Source organism: Mus caroli, unplaced genomic scaffold (assembly GCF_978045245.1).
Source record: "Mus caroli unplaced genomic scaffold, Mus_caroli_1 scaffold_11, whole genome shotgun sequence".
Lineage (NCBI taxonomy): Eukaryota > Metazoa > Chordata > Mammalia > Rodentia > Muridae > Mus > Mus caroli.
Genome location: NW_028227266.1, coordinates 89661717 through 89668648, shown reverse-complemented (window position 1 = coordinate 89668648; position 6932 = coordinate 89661717). Strand labels below are relative to the sequence as shown.

Here is a 6932-nt window from a genome sequence, read left to right as displayed (position 1 = left end):
CTCACCAGAAGTCTCAAAATCCTGTGGCGGGTGTCGTGGGTAGCTGGCGGGTGTCAGCCGACCCTGCGCTTTAGCTACCCCGGTGCTGGTCTGACTGGAAGAGGCTTGTGGCCCTACTCAGGCCGGTTTTCTGCTTCCCTAACTAATGCAGTCTCAGGTCCCACACGCAATTGGATTGGAGCAGAAGCTGTGTTCCACTCACCAGAAGTCTTAAGATCCTGTGGTGGGTATTGTGGGTAGCTGGCGAGTGTCAGCCTCCAGAAATAGAATATTAAGGAGAAACTGTAACTAGTCAAAATGCAGAGTTATGAAGCCCAGTCACAATGAACACATTTACAAACAATGCCTACTCCAGACTCTCAGGGGTATTTCTGTAACAGCTTATCTCCTATCTCAGAAGTAGATTATAAAACCTCACCAACCAGACTGCACAAGTGTGAGCTGAACAAGGACAGCAATGATTGGCATGGTAAAGTGAACCTGGGAAAGCTCAGGAGGCCATCTCCAATACACAAAGAATTACAATGAATGCTGAGAGTAGGGAGAAACAGCTCTCCCCAGGGAATAGTAAGCATCAGGCTGTCCAATACTAAATGTCAGCCTTGAAAACACACATACAAGTAACATTAATAGACTGGGCAAGTTGTATAATGTATTTAGAAATTTAGAATATATATGCATAATACATACTTATGTATTAAGAATATATATATATATATATATAATATATTTTACTAAATAAATGGCACACATTTTGTGATGATAAAAATTTGGAGTGTATTCTCCACTCCCACCAATAGTATGACATTTTTTTTTCAGTCCTACAAATGTGAGAACTTCAAGCAAACCACAATTCTCTCAGGAATGTCACATCACACTTGATCATATTCCATCTATGAGCTATTGGCCTCGATTACTGAACTTAAAAATACATGCAGACTTGATTTTAACAGACACCTTTGGCAGGTGAGTCTGTGGCAAGATGCACTATTAGCCTTTCAGTCATTCTTGATATCCTTGACCTCGAATGATAATACTTCCTTATTGTCTTAAATGACAAGACATTTGAGAGGGCATGGAGAAGAACCCTGCTGTCCTCACTAGGCCAAGGCTGTGAAGTGCAAGGTAAATCCAAGAACTGGGCTGACTGAGCATTCTCTTGGTTACTGTGAGCATCCTAACACGTGGTTTTAGAAGTCAGTTCCCACAGACACAGACAGTAATGAAGGTACCTGCTCTATTGATATGACCCTCCACTGTGCTAGTTAAGTCAGTTTCTCACAAGATCAACTCATATGAAGATACAATATTAAAGCCAGGTACAATAAATTAGTTCTAGTTATGCCTGAAATCCCCAGAGTCAAGAGGATGAAGCAGGAGGACTTTTGTGAGTTTGATGCCCACTTGCACTACAAGGTAAATTTCTGGCCACTAGAGCTACAAAGTAAAACCCTGGTTTAAAAAATTCAAAGAAAATGAAAGGAAAGAAGGGAGGGAGAAAAGAAGGAAGAAGAAAAGGAAGGGAGGGAGGGAGGGAGGAAGGGAGGGAGGGAGGAAAACAGAAAGGGCAAGGGCAAGGAAAGGAAAAGGGAAAGGAAGGGAAAGGGAAGGAAGGATGGAAGGAAGAAAGAAAGGAAGGAAGGACGGAAGGAAGGAAGGAAAAGGGGAAGGGAAAGGGAAGGGAAGGGAAAGGGAAGGAAGGAAGGAAGGAAGGAAGGAAGGAAGGAAGGAAGGAAGGAAGGAAGGAAGGAAGGAAAAAGGGAGGAGAGAGGGAAGAAGGGAGGAAAGAGGGAGGAAGGAAAGAAGGGAGGAAGGGAGGGAGGGAGGAAGAATGGAGGAAGAAGAAAAAGCTAAGTTTTTTTCACAAGGTCCAATTTATCTTAGTTGAGCAGCTATAATTTAATAATTTTGGAACTCACTATTTTCTTAACTGATGTATTTCATATAGTATGTGTATTTCCTTTGGTTTTTTTTTCTTTGTTTTCCCTGTTTTAAACTATGAATCTAACAAAGGTTACAGTACATTATGTAGTTGTTGAAACAATATTTTGATCACTTCCTAACTATAACCATTCAGAACAATACTGGGTTCTAGACTAGAACAGAAAGTAGATAAGGAGTTTTGTGTTCAAAGGCTCACAGTACACAATTCCCATATATCTGTCCAAAATTATTTGAAAGAAACATAGAAGGCCAACAGAATAAGTAATGCAAATTACAGGTGAGAAAACAAATCTGAAAATTGTTCCATAAACACTTTTATAAATATGTTATCTAATAATAGTATTGTCATCATAAATACTGTCACTTATACAAGGACTCATAGTTGGTTGAACTCTACATAAGTGGCACCTTTGCAAGTTAAAAACTGCTGAGTGTTTATGCTTTTATATCACCTGAACTTCATGGAAAAGTTCATGTTAATTTTATGGACCTTTTGCCATTTTTCCAGTATACACATGCTTAGAACAATGCCTTGTCTCTGGTCCCTCCAGTGCATATTCTTTTGCTGTTGTTTTATCAGATCTTTTTCATTTTATTTTATTCTGAAAGAGTCTCACCATTTACTTCTGACTGTCCTGGAACACACTATGTAAACCAGGCTGGCCTTGAACTCTCAGAGATCTGCCTGCCTCTACCTCTCCAGAGCTGGGATTAAAGACATGCACCACCACACCCAGTTACAGATTCTTGAGTTAACATCATCAGTACAGCTTTCTCCTGTCTCATTACTGCCTAGTCATGTCCACTTCTTTCTCACTTTCAACCTAGTCCTGAGAGAACTTTCATCTTGTAACCCACAGCTGATGTTTGGGTGATCCACTGTCCCTAATCTTTCTGGTTTCTGAAACTGGGAGATTTGAGAAGACATGGGGAAGAACCCTGAGTTCTTCACTAGGTCCAGGCTGTGAAGTACAGGAAGTAAATAGAGGATATGGACTGACTGAGGATTTTTGGTCACTGTGGGGATTCTAACAAGGCGTTTTAGAAGTCGGTTCTCACAGACATTTAGCCACTGCTTTACACCTCAATTCCAGAGGAAGAGTAGGCTCCACCTGCTTTATTATTTTTTGTTTGTTTGTTTTTGTTTTTGTTTTTGTTTTTTTGTTTTGTTTTTCAAGACAGGGTTTCTCCGTGTAGCTCTGGCTGTCCTAGAACTTACTCTGTAGACCAGGCTGGCCTGGAACTCAAAAATCCCCCTGCCTCTGCCCTGCGAGTGTTGGGATTAAAGGTGTGAGCCACCAAGCCCGGCAACTTACTTGATCTTTAAAAGTTTCGTCTTGGCCCATCAAAGTAGACATTGACCAAAGACTTGTTATTGCTGGAATTCAGATTTCCTCAAATACTTTTTACTGTCTAAAAGAATGTGGCTAAACATTTTGGCTCATCTATGATTCTAGGGTTTTGTTAAAAAAATCTAAGATCTTAGGGTTTTATTTCATTATTTTATAAAGCTTAGGTAGTTTAAGAAAGCTTGAATTAGATGCAAGATGACAAAAGGGACATCATTCTTCAGAAAGCATCATGATAGGCTGCACATGTTTTGCTGCCTCTGTGGCTCTGAGGCCTACCGCTCTCAGAAGTTGGCCTGTGGCAAATGTGCCTCCCTGCCAAGCTCAAGAGGAAATATCACCGGAGTGCCAAAGCTAAAAGATGAAACACTACCGGGACTGGGTGACTGAGGCACCTAAAATTGTTTAGCAAAGATTTCAACATGGATGTGAATTCTGTGAAGGAACAACACCTAAACCCAACAGGGCATCTGTTACAGCATGCAGTTCATCTTTCGGATTTCAATCAGTAAAAAAAAAAAAAAAAAAAAAAAGAGTTCTGGCTTCATAAAAACCAAAAACCAAAACACAAAGCAGGAAAAATTGTAAGGGGTATTAGTTCATTTGAATCATAATGCCCAAACATTATTTTTATGGATAAGGATCATTTAATATAGCAACCATTTAAAAGTTTTGATATTAAAATTTTTATAAGTTTGATTTTTGTCATTCTCTTGAATATTCAACAGGTTCATTAAATTATTGCTTTCAATATTTAATATAAATGATTTTTAGCATTGGAAAATATACTGCTTTTAGATTACTAAAAACGTGACTTTTGTATTAAAAAAGTGAGTAAAAAGTAAATCTTTGTTCTAAAAGAAATAACAAAATAAAACAAAAATGATGATATCAAAGTTGAACAAGACAGACCAACAAAGGGAAGAGAACCCAAGAGAAGGCACTGGAGTCAGACACCCACCCTCTAGGGAGTTTCATAAATCATTTTAGAACAGTTGTACTTTTACACAGGTGTTTCAATATGAAATTCTCTTCCTATTATGCAATTATGAAAGAGAAAAGAATGTTTTGAAACCAATTTTTAAAAGATATCTTACAGCTCTTTGCCCCATCTACTGCAGGAATGGAGACCATTCTTAGCCACCAGACTGTAAGACATTCCAGAAGGTGTCAGCATCATTCAGAAGGGGTGCACAGCCATGGTGAAGAGCCCCAGGGGAACTCTGCAGAGGGTTTTCAATCACACCAATGTAGAACTAAGCCTCCTTGGCAAGAAAAAGAAGAGATTCTAGGTTGATAAAATGTGGAGTAACAGAAAGGAACTGGCCACCGTCAGAACCACCTGCAGTCATGTTCAGAACATGATCAAGGGTGTTACGCTGGGCTTCCACTACAAGATGAGGTCTGTGAATCCTCCCTTCCCCATCAACGTTGTTATTCAGAATGGGTCTCTGGTTGAAATCTAAAATTTCTGGGTGAAAACTACATCTGCAGGATCCTGATGAGAATAGGTGTTGCTTGTTCTGTCTCTCAAGCCCAGAAGGATTAATTAATCATTGAATGAAATGATATTGAACTTGTTTCAAACTCAGCGGCTCTGATATAGCAAGTCACAACAGTTAAAAACAAGGACATCAGAAAGTCTTTGGATGGCATCTGTGTGGCTGAAAAGGGAACACTGTAGCATGCTGATGGGTAAGACCTAAGGTTTCCAGCTCCAGAAACAAGATTTTGATTACAAGTACAATTTGGGCTCTATGGGGGATAATAAAAGACTTATATATTGAATAAGAAAAAAGAAAAGAAAAGAAAAGAAAAGAAAAGAAAAGAAAAGAAAAGAAAAGAAAAGAAAAGAAAAGAAAAGAAAAAAAGAAAAGAAAGGGAGGGGAGGGGAGGGGAGGGGAGGGGAGGGGAGGGAAAGGGAAAGGGAAAGGGAAAGGGAAAGGGAAAGGGAAAGGGAAAGGGAAAGGGAAAGGGAAAGGGAAAGGGAAAGGGAAAGGGAAAGGGAAAGGGAAAGGGAAAGGGAAAGGGAAAGAAAAGAAAAGAAAAGAAAAGAAAAGAAAAGAAAAGAAAAGAAAAGAAAAGAAAAGAAAAGAAATAGCTTACAATATTATGTTGGGTCATCTAGTAATGTAAGAATTGTTCTTACTAAAAAAGCAACTTTGACTAGATCATAATATTATATAATTTTACCATGAGAAATATATAGTCAACTAGCACTCAAGTATGACTATAGAATTGTACAATCATCACAATTAGTTTTAAAACAGAAATGTAACAACCATCAAGAACTAAAGTAAAATTTTACAGTATTTGTGTAACCTAAAAATTATTTCTCAAATAATACCCTTTTTGTATTGGAACAAGAAAACAATACCAATCTTAATTTGTATTCTAAATATTTTTGAGATTATAAGTAATTAATTTTTGTGTTATGTACTGATCTTATGTTCTTTTTCTGGGTTTATGCAGTCCTAAGCCACTATCACACTCTTCAGAGGTCAGCCTTAGTAGTTCATTGTGTTCAAACATAAACAAATGAGAAGTTAATTCCCACCGTCAAGTATTCTTCTCTGCATAGACATATAGGTAGATGCACCTCATAAATGTTTTAAATATTATGCAAATATACACTTATGTTTGTTATTATAAGAATTTGAGAGCAGAGTGTATTTAAATGACTGACATGTTCAATATTTACATAAATAAGAAAATAATATGCAATATAGCTTTTTAAAACCTTTCTCATCAAATTTAGTTCTACAGAATGATATAAAGAACCTATTTACATTCCTAACAACTGTAAAGAAAATTGGGACAAGAGTGTTAGCAACTGTGCAGTTCAGTTACAATTGTGCGCTAGCAAAAGACTGATTTTACTTCAGATGAAGTAAAAAATTGCGAATAACAGCAAAACTGTAACGAGCACACAGGCTTCATTAAAAACACACCTACATCTGCTTTACAATACATAGAAGAGCCAACTAATTTTGAAAATCCAATCTTAAAACCTAATTCAGGGGAAAACCTCTCAACCTAACAAAGGGAATTATTGCCGGAGATTAAACTGCTTGGTGTTCTTCATTGTTCTAGCTGAGCAGAAGGGAGTATTAACTGAGATGTGCTATGGATTCAGTGTGTGTTCCAAAGTGGTTCACAGGTTTCCCGGTGGTCTTACCAACCGGAGCAGCATAAATGAGTGGAATTGAGGGACTGTTTTGAACCACAGTAGTTACGCCATTGTTCTGCTTGGCACAAAAGGTAATGCTTGGTTGATTCGCTTTGTCTCTCTGCTACTCTGATTCCCTCCTCCTAATACCACTTCCTGTGTGAGTCAGTAGCAGCTGGACTAAGGAGACCTGGAAACCAGCTCCTGGAAAACATCTCTTACAGAGTTATTACTCAAGTTCAATTCTCTTTAAGCCTGATAAGAACTGTGAGCTTGAAGGAGATGGAGAAAAGTTTACATTTTCTGCATTGAAGAATCTCCAAATAATGTGAACCTTTTCCAACTTCTGTAACGATACATGGTGAATTTATCTCCACGGTCTTATGAACAAACACAATTTCAATTTTTAAAAGTAGAAATACTTTAACATGTTTATAGTATATCTGCCAGAGGTTCTTTGTCTATTTATT

The 6932-nt window shown here is 38.0% G+C and overlaps 2 pseudogenes; both read left to right on the top strand.

Moving 5' to 3' along the window:
- Positions 1-3491: 3491 nt before the first annotated feature.
- LOC110302408 (large ribosomal subunit protein eL37-like) lies at positions 3492-4030 on the top strand (annotated as a pseudogene).
- A 362-nt stretch (positions 4031-4392) lies between these two features.
- LOC110302519 (large ribosomal subunit protein uL6 pseudogene) lies at positions 4393-4977 on the top strand (annotated as a pseudogene).
- Positions 4978-6932: the final 1955 nt, after the last annotated feature.